At 45.8% G+C, this 12,932-nt stretch overlaps 1 protein-coding gene across 6 annotated transcripts in view; it reads left to right on the top strand.

The window, feature by feature from the left end:
• The window catches only part of RNF152 (ring finger protein 152), an 80,247-nt gene that overhangs the window by 28,171 nt on the left and 39,144 nt on the right, over nucleotides 1–12,932 (top strand). The gene's annotated exons all lie outside the window — the stretch shown is intronic.

Raw genomic sequence — 12,932 nt, 5'->3', positions numbered from 1 at the left:
AGACGCTCTGCGTCCACCAGTAAATAGGCTAAAACGGAGGCATTTAAAGAAGAACGTGGTCTGAGATGCAGAGGGCTGGTCGAAGAGCTGCCGGTCTTGTCCTTGCGGCCCAGCCAGGCCCGGGAGGAGTGCGGTGGACTTGCCCCGTGGGAGCCCTGGGAGGAAGTCCACCTGTCCGATACGATGGAGAGGCCGCGGGAAGGTCGGGGACTCGGCGGCGGCCCCTCGGGATAATGGGTTGCAATGGGAAGTTGAAGGCGGCAGAATCGGGGAGTATTGCCAGAGGTGGCGGTATCTCAGGGACAGAGTCCCAGTCCTAGAGTACAGGGTTGAAGGAAGGGTGGTGGATCCAGGTGCTTGGGGGAGGGAGGGGCAGCCAGGGGTCCAGTGAGCTTCAGACCTGAAGCCTAAGGAATCAAGAACGTGCGTGGAGGTAGAGGAGCCCGGGCAGGATGTCCTAGCCAAATCGGCATTCTGGGGGGGACTCGGGTGGGGTCCCAGAGGATGGCACCAGAGTTACCTAGGCGTCTCCACTAAGGTTGGGGTTGATCCTAGAAACTGGCGTAGGTGGGAGGGATTCATTCGTGACACAAGAGGCCTGGGGCAGCCTGACTCCAAGTTGAGACAGACCACATGTGGGACAGAGCCATCACCCTACCCTGCTTCACTCGTTTCAATAGACTTTGGAGACTTAGAGATCCTAAAAATAAAGCTCAACTCACACCCACCGCCTGAGCATAGACTGGGGCTGTTTTTCCTGCTGCTGTTGTTTTAGTTATCTGATGACTTAAAGTGACAGGGCAAATGCATTATTTTGGAAAATGCTATTTAAAAAAAAAATTTTTTTTTAAGTTTTTTTCCTTTTTTTTTATAAATTTTTTTTAAATGTTTATTTATTTTTGAGAGAGAGAGAGAGAGCAGGGGAAGGGCAGAGAGAGAGGGAGACACAGAATCTGAAGCAGGCTCCAGGCTCTGAGCTGTCAGCACAGAGCCCGATGTAGGGCTCCCACCCGTGAACTGTGAGATCATGACCTTAGCTGAAGTCAGATGCTTAACCGACTGAGCCACCCAGGCGCCCCAAGTTTTTTTTCCTTTTGTGTGTGTGTGTGTGTGTGTGTGTGTGTGTGAGAGAGAGAGACAGAGAGAGGAAGAGCGAGCGCATGAGCAGGAGAGGGGCAGAGAGAAGGAGAGAGAGAATTCCAAGCAGGCTACGCATTGAGAATGCAGAGCCTGAAGCGGGGTTTGAACTCACAAACTGTGAGATCATGACCTGAGCCAAAATCAAGAGTTGGACGCTTAACCAACTGAACCACTCAGGCGCCCTGGAAAACACTGTTGAACCTAGATGTTTATACACTTCCATGACAAATTTACCTTAAGTGACTATTGATTAACAGGGCTGGGACTGCGAGGTGTTTTGTGATAGAGTGCTGTCCAAAAATAGAATGAAGAAAGGCAAACAGCCCTGTCTTTGGCTGGCCAGGGCCTGGAAGACGTGGAAGTAATGTGGAATTATGTGCTACTTTTCCGCTTCGTACAAGCAGAACATGGCCATGAACCATGAGGCCTGGGCATTAAAGAAATCCATGTACCCACAATGGAATATTACTCAGTCATAAAAAAAAAGAATGAAATCTTGCCATTGGGGACAACGTGGACGGATCTAGAAGGTATTTTAGGCTAGGTGAAACAAGTCAGACAAAGGCAAATGGCATATGTCACATATATGTGGAATCTAAAAAACAAAACAAACAAGCAAAAACAGAAATAGACTCCTGAAAACAGAGAACAAACTGGTGGTTGCCAGAGGGGGAGGGGGGCGGGAGAGGGGACAAAACAGGTGAAGGGAATTAAAAGATACAAACTTCCAGTTATAAAACAAGTCACGGGGATGAAAAGTCCAGCGTGGGGAATAATAACGTTGCATGGTGAGGACACTTATCGTGATGAGCAATGAGTGATGTATAGGGTCGTCGAGTCACTATGTTACAGACCTGAAACCAGTATAACATTGTATGTCAATTACACTTCACTTATAAAAATGTAAAAAAGGTAATTGGTAGGTTATGAGGAGAATTGCAGTAATAACAACAGACAATGAGGAGCATTCTCTTGCCTGTCTCTGCTTGTAGGCAAAACCCTGTTGATGCAGGTGTTGAAAATTTACTTCATTTTTCCAGGACTCAACCCAGAGTATTCTGAGGCCCTAAAGGTTCAAAAGCAAGGCCCAGATGGAATGTATGACAGCTTTTGATGCAAAAATTATTTTAGTGTCACCATGAAAACAAAATCACATGGACAGTGCTTCATGTCCTGAGGGAGGCATCGAAATAAGGAGGTGGGTGGTCGGGAGTTGGGTGCCTCGCCTTTGGATGAATCATTTAATTTCCTTAGAATCTCGGTTTTCCCATCTGCAAAATAGGGAAAATTGTACACTTTCTCCCTTTTACGGTATTGGGTCATGGACACAACACTGGAAACTGATATGTTATACAACTGGTAAGTAGGGGTTATCAGCACAAAGGTAAAAAGTCAGCTTCTCCCCCTTTTATGCCCATTCCCCTGCATCTTATTTAAATTATATTCACTCCAGAGTTTTGATTGAAAAACGCTTGTTTTCCCGTGTTTTACTACTTAATTAATCTAAAATGTTGCCCTGAGTAATGGCGCTATATCTAGACGAGGGCTGTTCAAAGAGGAGAAATTGTGCAGAAGGATGTTTGTAAATAATGCTTAGGTGACACGATTGTGATAATTATGGCTTTTTGAAGATGAGTTTTATAGCAAGTCTTCAATTTTCCTGTCACTTGTTTTCTGGGCTCTCCCACGTAAGCAGGCACATTTGTTTCATGGAACTAGCTCTTCGGGGACCTGAATCCCGGGAGAGCTCAGCAGCTCTGTGAATCCACTTTTCATTTTCTGTGGCTAATTTTGCAGACTTTCAAGAGGATGCAGGTTGCTTTACTGTCCCCTTTCCCCAGCCCAGGTAAGGACAGAAGGAAGAAGGTGCAGCAAATTCCTAACCACTCAGTCTCCAGCTCATAATGAATAGCCATCCCTGCCTCAGACTGACCTTGAACGCTATACTGGACCCCCAGTGGCCAGAAGGGGCCCTAGTGATGATGCTCCGATGATGCTTTGGGTGGAATCCCCAGCTCACGGTTGACCCCTCTCCCCATTCTCGCACATCCCTTCTCTGTCTCTTGGGAGGTTCTGAGCCCTGGAGGCGTCCTGAAAATGAGGACCCTCCTGCAGGGTTGTTGTATGAGCACCCTCAGGAGTCTTTGAAATAAACTCTCGGGACCCCCAGGCTTTGTAGCTTTCTCAGGAGAGGGACCCAATTTTCTATTTCACCATGTTGTTCTCCAGCTTTTTGTTGTTCAGGGTCTTGACCATCAGTGTCATGTCTTTAGTTTATTTACCAACTCAGTTGGAATCTAATTCCAGATAGAAGTCAGCCAGTAAGCTTTGTCAATGGCTCTTTTTGGGAGCTTCTAGAGTCACCATTGGAGGAGCCCTTGGAGGTCATCTTGTCCAGCCCTCTCACCTTAACCAGTGAGAACCCTGAGGCCCAGAGGAGTTGAGTGGCTGGTCCAGGTGAATTAATGGCGGAACCAGAACACGAACCCAGGGCTCTTCAACCACCTGGATGTAGGGAAACATGGAGTGAAGAATACTTAGCAGGTGTGTTCTCTCTTAGTTTAGCCAGCTTATACCTGAGTCACATGGATTAGAACATCCTCATTTTATTACAAGTTTATGGTTGACTCCTGGTAAACCAGAACTCCCATGTAAAGCTACCTTGTTGAAAAGCTTTAAAAATGCATTGGTGTACTTTTCTGAATTAGTGGCCCAAAGTGACTCCTAGTTGTCAGGGGATCTTGCTGCCCCTAAGAATCATTCCAAAATATTGGTTATAATTGTATAAAATGATCGCTTCAGAGCCTGGATTTGGCATGAATAAAACCACGAAATCTATTTCAGTATTCCTCCTGTCTCCCACCACATTAGCTTATTTAAAATATACTATTCTGGTTGTTTGAATTATTCCACATGATCTTTAAAGCCCTGTTTGTTGTTATGTTATAGTTTTGGGTAAGGAGTCGATGAGTTATCTTAGTTCAGGTAAATCATGTAACTTGCTCGCATTATACCAGTTGCCTTCTGATGCAGCAGTGATATTTTTTTTTTTTCCCTGACCTACCATTTTCACATCAGATTGAACACAGACTCAGGCAAGGTATAAGCTTGGCAGTGAGATTTGCTTGGCTTGTTTACTTTCTCCCATTGTTAAAGTGGCTATGATTCAGCACCAGGTTCTTCTCTCCCTGATGTGCTTGGGAGGAGGGGTATGTGTGACCCCAAGGCATCAGTGAAAGTGTGACCATCATATGAGAACGTCCTTTGTGTAGAAAAGCCTTACCCACTGCTTCCTGATGACTCTAGCTAAAATAATACCACCTTCCAGAAAAACCACAGAGATTCTAAATACATACCACGTCCTCAGTTAAGAAGACAGAAGGTAATTCTGAATAGCATGCAGGATATAGGGGCATCATGCTGGTTTCAAGCGTGCAGGCTATGGACATCACTTATAAATTTTTCTCGAGATGGGTGTTATATATGTATATGTCTTAGCAAGTTCAGATTGTTTTGGTTTCTTCAAACTGAGAGCTCGCTTTTTCTCTGCATGTACTTTCTTGCGCAGCTAACACTGAGATAGCTATGACATCATAGTCTGTATAATGGATTACTGCCTCAGTGGGCTTGCTGGTTCTTCCGGCCGTAGGGAAGGGGTCTGGCTTGAAGCGTGTTTACCAGTGGTAGTGCATGGAAGTTTCCACTTGGCATGTACTGGCTGAGGAACTGAGATAATGACTGAGGCTGAGTGAAAACACTTCTTGTTAGCAGTGTGGTGAGAGCTTGGAAAGGAAAGTAATATTGCAAACATCACCTTAGTGTGGGGAAGCAACACTTGCGGCAGAGGGAAAGTGGGACTTAGAAATATGAGATCAGATTTAAATTCAGCCCGGCCCCAGACATGAGACCTGGTTAAGTCATGCAGCTCTGAGTCTGAGTTTTAACTGAAAAATAAGGATGGTGGGCAGGGGCGACGGGCAGGATGGTAGTGGTGACATTTGCCTTATTCTGGGGCAGGCTGAATAATGGCCCCCCCAAGATATCCTTGTCCCGATCCCCCGAACCTGTGAATGTTACCTTACATGGCAAAAGGGACTTTGTAGAAGCGATTAGGGATCTGGAAATGGAGAGGTTATCCTGGATTATCTGTGTGGGTCTAAAGTAATCGCAAGGGTCCTTCCTGAGGAGACGGAGGCAGCGAAGGAGCCATGCATGGGTCAAACAATGCAGGTGGCCTCTAGAGGCTGAAAAAAGCAAGGAACAGATTCTCCCCTCAGGGCCTTCAGAAGGAACCAGCCATGCCCACACCTTGACTTTGGGTTAGGGAGGCTCTTTTGAGTCTGGCCTCAGAAGAGGCCCCTCTGGCCTCCAGAACCGTAAGAATAAATTCATGTTGTCTTAAGCCACTAAGGTTGGGATAACTTGTTATAGCAGCAAGAGAAAACTAATACCTCCTAGTGCTTATAACGATTACATGTGACTTTGTATTTCTATATCTGTAAATCTCTTTCTTGTATTTGTAAGTGCTGCATGGATTTGAGTACTTTTAAAGTGCATTTTTGTATTCATCTGAATTTCCAGATTAAATTGGTATGGCGATGTCAGGAAGACCAGGAGAACAATTTCAATTATGCAGCGAAAGATTGTGTCTGAAAATTTAAACTCATGTTATCAGCTAATTACTAATTGTGAAGTTGTTCATGGTCATTAGCATCTGTGAGTCACTTAGTTGAGCAGACAGGTGTGCCCCTTGCTTTCTGTACCTGTGGGTCTCAACCTCGGATGTTCGGTGGAGTCACTGGGAGGGCTTTTAAAAGTCCCAGCGTCCAGACCTCACCCCAGGACAATTAAATCAGCATCTTCACAGGTGGAACTTGAGCATTGGTGTTTTTTAAATCTCTCCGAGTGATTGTAGTGTTCAGCCAAGAATGAGACCCACTGCAGAGGTATGTGCCTGCTAAGTAAGATTTTAAATCAGTTTTCTGAAGTCTGACGACCTAGATGTTCTTTTGAGTTTTGGGGAAAATGCTCTGCTGGGGACTCTGTGTTATATCTTTCAATGATATTAACATAATCGGTTTATGAGCTGTGGTATAATTCTGGCAAGAAATACAAAAGTCTAGTTAGCCAACAGCTCCTGAGATGTTCAGCAGATTGGTGTGCCCACAATTTCAATAAGCAAATACTTTTCTCCTTGTATTGCCCAAAGGCTTTTAAAAGCAAAAGTGAGGGAGAGAGAAGAAGGATGTTGAGACCTTCTCCGTAAATGGTTGATCTCCTTGAGAATTGATAAGAATTGTATTTATTCACGTTATATGTCCTTACATTTCCAGTCTGGAGGAGAAAATAATCATTTTTGAAATTTCTTCCTTTGGAACCACTGGTGGCAGAAGCTGTGGTCTTTGAAAGTTGCCTCCCTGTGTTCCTGGGCGCTTTGAGCTGTGATGTGTCGCTGAGGGCATCTCTGGGCTGCCTGTCACTAAGATGGCCCTTGTCTTTGACAGCAGGTGATGTTACCTGCATCTCGTATGTCACAGGGAGGGTATTATAGATAAAATTGTTTTTATAAATCACAAGGTGCTATGCGAATGTTGCGATTGTATTTTCAGTGGAATTCTGGGTTGAAGTTAGAAAGATGATAGAAAGCCTGTAGCATAAACTTATATTCATGTATGAGAACAGATAGAGGTCCTTATTTTCTAGTGTTCTAAGGTAGTGACCGAGGAGATGCACTGGGTCTTGCACCTGTAGATGGCATGTGACTTTTTAAACATTATTTTTTTAAGAGAGAGAGAGAGCATGAGTAGGATAAAGGGGCAGAGAGAGAGAGAGAGAGAGAGAGAGAGAGAGACTCTTAAGCAGACTCCATGCTCAGCGTGGAGCCCAGCCCGGGACTTGATCCCACAACCCTGGGATCATGACCTGAGCTGAAATCAAGAGTTGGACACTCAACCAGCTGAGCCACCCAGGTGCCCCAGCATGTGATTTTTTTTTTTTTTTTTTAGTGGTCATTTAGCTAGTTTGGGTTTAATTTTCTTTTCTATAAATGAAAACACTAATGATGTTTTGGGTGTCCAGATAGTAGGGCCGTACTACAGTATATCTCTGGTACTGTTTAAATCTTGGCTCTGAAACTTACTGGCTGGGGGATGCTCAGGAAACTATTTAACTTCTCTGTACCTGAGTTTCTGCATCCTTAAAATGGGTGAGTGAGATACCCTCTCCTAGGACTGTTGTAAGGATTAAGTGAGGCCCCTAGAAAACTTGGTACCGTTTCTGGATGTGTCCCATAGATCTGTTTTCCTACCTCCTCATTCAAATGTGGGACAATTCAGGAACCTAGGTAAGTGTGTTTTCCACCTTTCTTTCTTCCCTCCATCCCTCCCTTCAGTAAATGTTTATTGGATACCTGCTACTCATAGGAACTACACTGTGGCTACAGTGTTAATGTGAAGTAGATGGTGTGTTCCAGAACTTTAATGGTTTAAAAGTTTGATTTAAAATATTGATACAAAGTAGTGATGGGGCGGGACCGGCTGAGCAAAGCCTGTCTGTTTCTGTGAGATCAGAAATGTAAGACTGCTGTGGTTTATCTGTACCAACCAGAATAAGATTGTAAGATGTTTTTTTATAATTGTGGATATCAGTAGATGGCCTTGGGGACCAAATACAGGAAGGTCGTAGGCATGTTGCTGATGCACTGAGTGGTTGCCTGGGAAATGGACATGGTCTCTGATCTGATTTGCCAGATAATCGGTCATTTATCAAAGCAAACATTGTGACAAGGCGTTTTTTTGTGTGCTTGGCACTGTGCCAACTCTCCGGGGCCCGGGGAGGGGTGGGTGGGGGGGAGGGAGGGCTGGTCCCTGCCTGGTGGAGCTTCCTGAGTATCAGAAGACTTTACAGTTGAGGGCTGGGGTACTTCATAGTGTGAATGCTGGGTAGAAGCTTCAGGAAGCTTTCACCAGATCCCTGAGCTCAAAGAAGTGTGTGGGGTATTTTATCGTTCATGAAACTGTTTATTTTTTTAACCTGTATTTTGGGTACCATTCATTCACAAACAGATTTACTTTGTTGTCATGAATTATATCTTTTTCATATAGTCCAAAATGAAATCCTCTTGCCCCCAAATTTCCCGTAGTATACCTTTCTTGTACCCTAATCAAGTCTATGTAGCTTGACCCAGCTTTTCAGTAACTTGGGTTTTATTATCTATGAGAGCTATTAATCAAGTTTGGTGGAGATCATAATATCCATTTGTGTTATTTTCAACTCTGCTTATCAAGACTTAAAAAAAGGAGAATTATTTTAAGGTCATAGAATAATTCTAGAGAATGCTCAAAGAAATTTTGCATTTTCACCAATTCTACTTAGAACCACCTATGAAAAATGATAGTGAGGATTATAATGATGATAATGATTACATCGGCTTTCAAGTGGTTATTCTATTCCAGATTAATATCCTGAGGGCTTTGCACACACATTCTCATTTTATCACCCAGCAACTGTGTGAGCCCAGGCTTTCCTAGTGTCCACGTTTACAGATGATGCACACAAGGGCACAAACAAGGTTGGTTAAATCATCCAAGTTCAAATGGTTCGCCATTGAAGGTCTCCCACTTGACTCCAGATGCGTCTGACAGATGTGCTTTCTACACTACTGTGTTCTTGCTTTGGGCAAAATGCGCAGGAGGTGGTTGGGGAAGCAGAGCCTGTAGAAAAGACAGGAAGGACACATATTAAGTAATTCACTTCCATATATCCCTGACAGGTTTGGATGAAGGGTCATTGTATTTAAAGAGATACAGACAGCTGAGAAATTGAGTATTGCCTCAGGCCACAAAGTAAATCATTGATAGAACTTAATCCAGAAGCCAGGTGCTTTTCAAACTCGTTCCGTGAAGGCTCAGTGGACGCGCCTGCGCAATCTCCATCGATTCAAATGAGTTGAAGAAGGAGGGATCCATTTTGTTACAGGTAACCTGAAGTCAGAGGTTTAAGAATTTTTTTTTTTTTTAAAGTTTATTTATTTTTGGGACAGAGAGAGACAGAGCATGAACGGGGGAGGGGCAGAGAGAGAGGGAGACACAGAATCGGAAACAGGCTCCAGGCTCTGAGCCATCAGCCCAGAGCCCGACGCGGGGCTCGAACTCACGGACCGCGAGATCGTGACCTGGCTGAAGTCAGACGCTCAACCGACTGCGCCACCCAGGCGCCCCAAGAATTTTTAATTTGGATGAAATTCTAAAACTATGCGGGCTTTGGCACCTGTTAGGGCAGACTGGGCAGATTGGGCAATGCCAGTTTGGGCACATTACCTCAACTGAGCAGTGAATACTTCCTTTGTGTGGCTGTTGGGAGGAAGCGGGGCTGGTGGCACCTGGAACTTTGTCGGTATTTTCTATAATCGCTCACTGATTGGTCACTTGTTATGCATTTGAAATCACCTCAGGGAGAGTTGGGTTCTCAAAACTCTAATCATGGGCCTAGGGAAGTTCTTCAGGGCCACCTTGAAGGTAGCAGAAATGGAGACTTTCTAAAAAATTCTCTGGCCATACCACACAGCAATTGCATCTCGGTTTTTGCGTGTTGGGTACCGAAGACCATTTGCTTTGGAAAGGGCACTTCGTGCGTAGGTTGGGAGCTGTTAACCGCCCCCCTCCTTCCAATGTTCCACCCAGGGCAGCATTTCCGTGACACAGACTTGGCTCCTAACAGCTAACAGTGAGGAGAAACCAGGAAAACTCTCGGCCCTTATCCAGGCTCCCTTTCCATGCCCATCCTGGATTGGTCAAGACTCCAGGACCTCCACTGGGGGTGTGCCAGACATTCTCTGTTCATCCCTCCGGATCAGTCTCCCATCTTCCTAGACCTTCTTGGGCTGTGTCAAGGGAAGCCAGCCTTCCTTGCCCTCTGGCTTCAGGTTGGGTTTGACTACTGGCAGGAGATAATAGGACAGAGAAGAGAGAAGTCGGAGCCCTCCTCTGCTTTCCCACACCCTTGCTCCCTCCCTGCCTGAGCCCCCATTCCCTCTCTCTATTAGCTCCTGCTGGAGGAGCCCCTTTCCATGTTCCAGAACACCAAGCTTTTACTTACTGTGGTGACAGTTCCCTTCTCTTGCCCTTCAGCTCTGGGGTTGATAGGGGCCTTCTAGTGTTGCTAATCCCTGGGGGCCTTGAGAGGACCCTCACCCCTGCCCAGACCTGCATATAGTCCCTTCCTTAACTCTCTTCAGATACTTCCCAGGAAGCTATAGCTGTGTCCAGTTTAAGTCATGGACAGACTGGATCGCTATGTGTTACCGGCATATGGGGTGCCTGGGTGGCTCAAGTCGGTTGAGCATCCGACTCCAGCTCGGGTCATTATCTCACGGTTTGTGAGTTCGAGCCCCACATCAGGCTCACTGCTGTCAGTCTGTCAGCACAGAGCCTGCTTCAGATCCTCTGTCCCCCTCTTGCTGCCCCTCCCCCGCTGGTGCTCTCCCCAAAATAAATAAATATTTTTAAAAATGGTAAACATATGGGGTGCCTGGGTGGCTCAGTTGGTTAAGCACCCGACTTCGGCTCAGGTCATCATCTCACAGTCCGTGGGTTCGAGCCCGCGTCGGGCTCTGTGCTGACAGCTCAGAGCCTGGAGCCTGCTTCTGATTCTGTGTCTCCCTCTCTCTCTGCCCCTTCCCCACTCGGGTTCTGTCTCTCTCTGTCTCTCAAAACTAAATAAACGTTAAAAAAAAATTTTTTTTAATGGTGAACATGTGAGTGTCGCTTGTTGTTTTCTTACTGACTTCCAGTTTAATTAGAGGAAGGTGATGGTAGAGGAGGGGTATTAATTTATTTTTTTAATTTTTACTATATTTGACGTGCACTTCTCTTAATTTAGGATATGGAATCGTTCACACGTGTGGTATGATTTTAGTGGTCAGAAAAAGTATGGGAGCCTGACATCTCTTGCAAAAATATTGAGAAACCTAGAAAACTTCAGTCGTGGTGGGACAGAGAGAGAGAGGACAGAGTCAGTAAGAGCCTTCCTGGCCCCCGTGGCGCTTTAGTTGGCTGGTGTGATAGCAGCCCCTGATGTGATAGAGCAGTTTTTCAGTGGAGCATCTATCCAGGGTGTGCTGGACACAGTTCTAGAGGCTGGGGATGCGGCACCGAATACAACACACATAGAGCCCATGTTCTGGGGACTCAGTGGGGTGACGCCGAATAAAATAGGTGAGTGACACACGGCGTTCGAAGATGATGTGTCCAGAGAAGGATAACCGAAGGAAGAAGAGAGGGGATGTTGGGAGGCACTGCAATTTTTAAAAAGGCAGTCAAAGAAGACCTTCTTAAGGAAGTCACCTCGAAGGAGGTGAGGAGGAAAACCCATCAGTCAGTGATACTGACTCACTCAGTAGTGAGGGAGAGCAGGGGGCAGCGGGGAGAGCAGGCCTGGAGCAGAGGGAGCCAGGGGTCCGCAAGGGGAGGCCCCGAGATGTGACGGTGATGTCACGGGGCCCTGTGGGTCATTGGAAGTACTTTGGTTTTACTTCTCACGGCACATGTGGCTATCCTAGGGCTTGAGGGAGGAGTCCCTTGCTCTGACTTTTGTCTTACGGTACCCTGGATGCAGTACCCATAGTAGACTGTAGGGGGCAGAGGAGGGGGTGCGGGGAGCTAGACCACCATCTTGCCAATGCTCCAGGCGAGAGTGCTGGTGGCCTGGACCAGGATGCAGCAGGGGAGTAGGGAAAAGTGGTCCGATTCCAGACATTTGTAGAGTGAAGCTGATGGGGTAGGTGGAATATGAGGCATGTGAACGAGAGGAGACTGGATGGGGCTGAGGGTTTTCACTGGCACTGCTACAAGGATAGAGTTGCCAGGAAGTGAGATGGGGAGGACTGTGGGGACAGCAGGTCTGGGGCTGTGTTGAGGGGAGACCAGAATTCCATGCTGGACATGCTCACTTTGAGAAGTTTATGAGGAACCCCAGTGGTGATCTCAGATGTGTGACTGTTGTCAATGTTTGAATGGTAATTTTAATTTTCAAATTATATTACCCTTGGCAGCTGGCTTTCTCTGAGATGTGTTTTAAGAAAAAGAAATGTGTAGGAGTGCCTGGGTGGCTCCGTTGGTTGTGTCCCACCTTGGCTCAGGTCATGATCTCGCTGTTTGTGAGTTCAAACCCTGCATGGGGCTTTGTGCTGACAGCTCTGAGCCTGGAGCTTGTTTCAGATTCTGTGTCTGTGTCTCTCTCTGCCCCTCCCCTGCTCTCTCTCTCTCTCTCAAAAATAAACTAAAAAAAAATATTTTTTGAAGAAATGTTTATACCATGGCTGTAGTGATTTTGAGAGTAAGCCTCAAGGCAGACTATGCAATGCCTATATTTTCCATTGATGCAAAGCCATCTTTGCATAGTTAACAGATTCAAGGACACTTGTGGGAATTCATCCTGAGCCAAGAGACTTTTGGCACTGTTTTACCAGCTCCTACTATAACTACACCAAACCTTTTTGAGAGCACAGCTGCCTTCTATGGCATTATGCAATGAGGGTTTCTAGTCAGCCACAAAAACAGACCTCATGCAAATGGAAATAGCACATTTAGCAAGGTTCCTGTTTGCTCGTGTGTTAAAACTCTCCTGCCCTTTTAGATACATTTTTCCTTTAAAGATAATTCTGCTACCTCTTTCTTGTGCTTTTCTCTCCATTTCTTCCTTCTGATGTATTCCTGAAAGTTCTATTTTCTTGTTGGTAATGTCACATTTGCTCCCAAAGGGAAGTTAGGCGGCAAGTACAGGAGAGGATAGCA

This window comes from Leopardus geoffroyi, chromosome D3, assembly GCF_018350155.1.
Source record: "Leopardus geoffroyi isolate Oge1 chromosome D3, O.geoffroyi_Oge1_pat1.0, whole genome shotgun sequence".
Classification (NCBI taxonomy): Eukaryota; Metazoa; Chordata; class Mammalia; order Carnivora; family Felidae; genus Leopardus; species Leopardus geoffroyi.
Note: the sequence above shows the minus strand (reverse complement) of the source record. Positions and strands in the feature narration are given on the sequence as shown.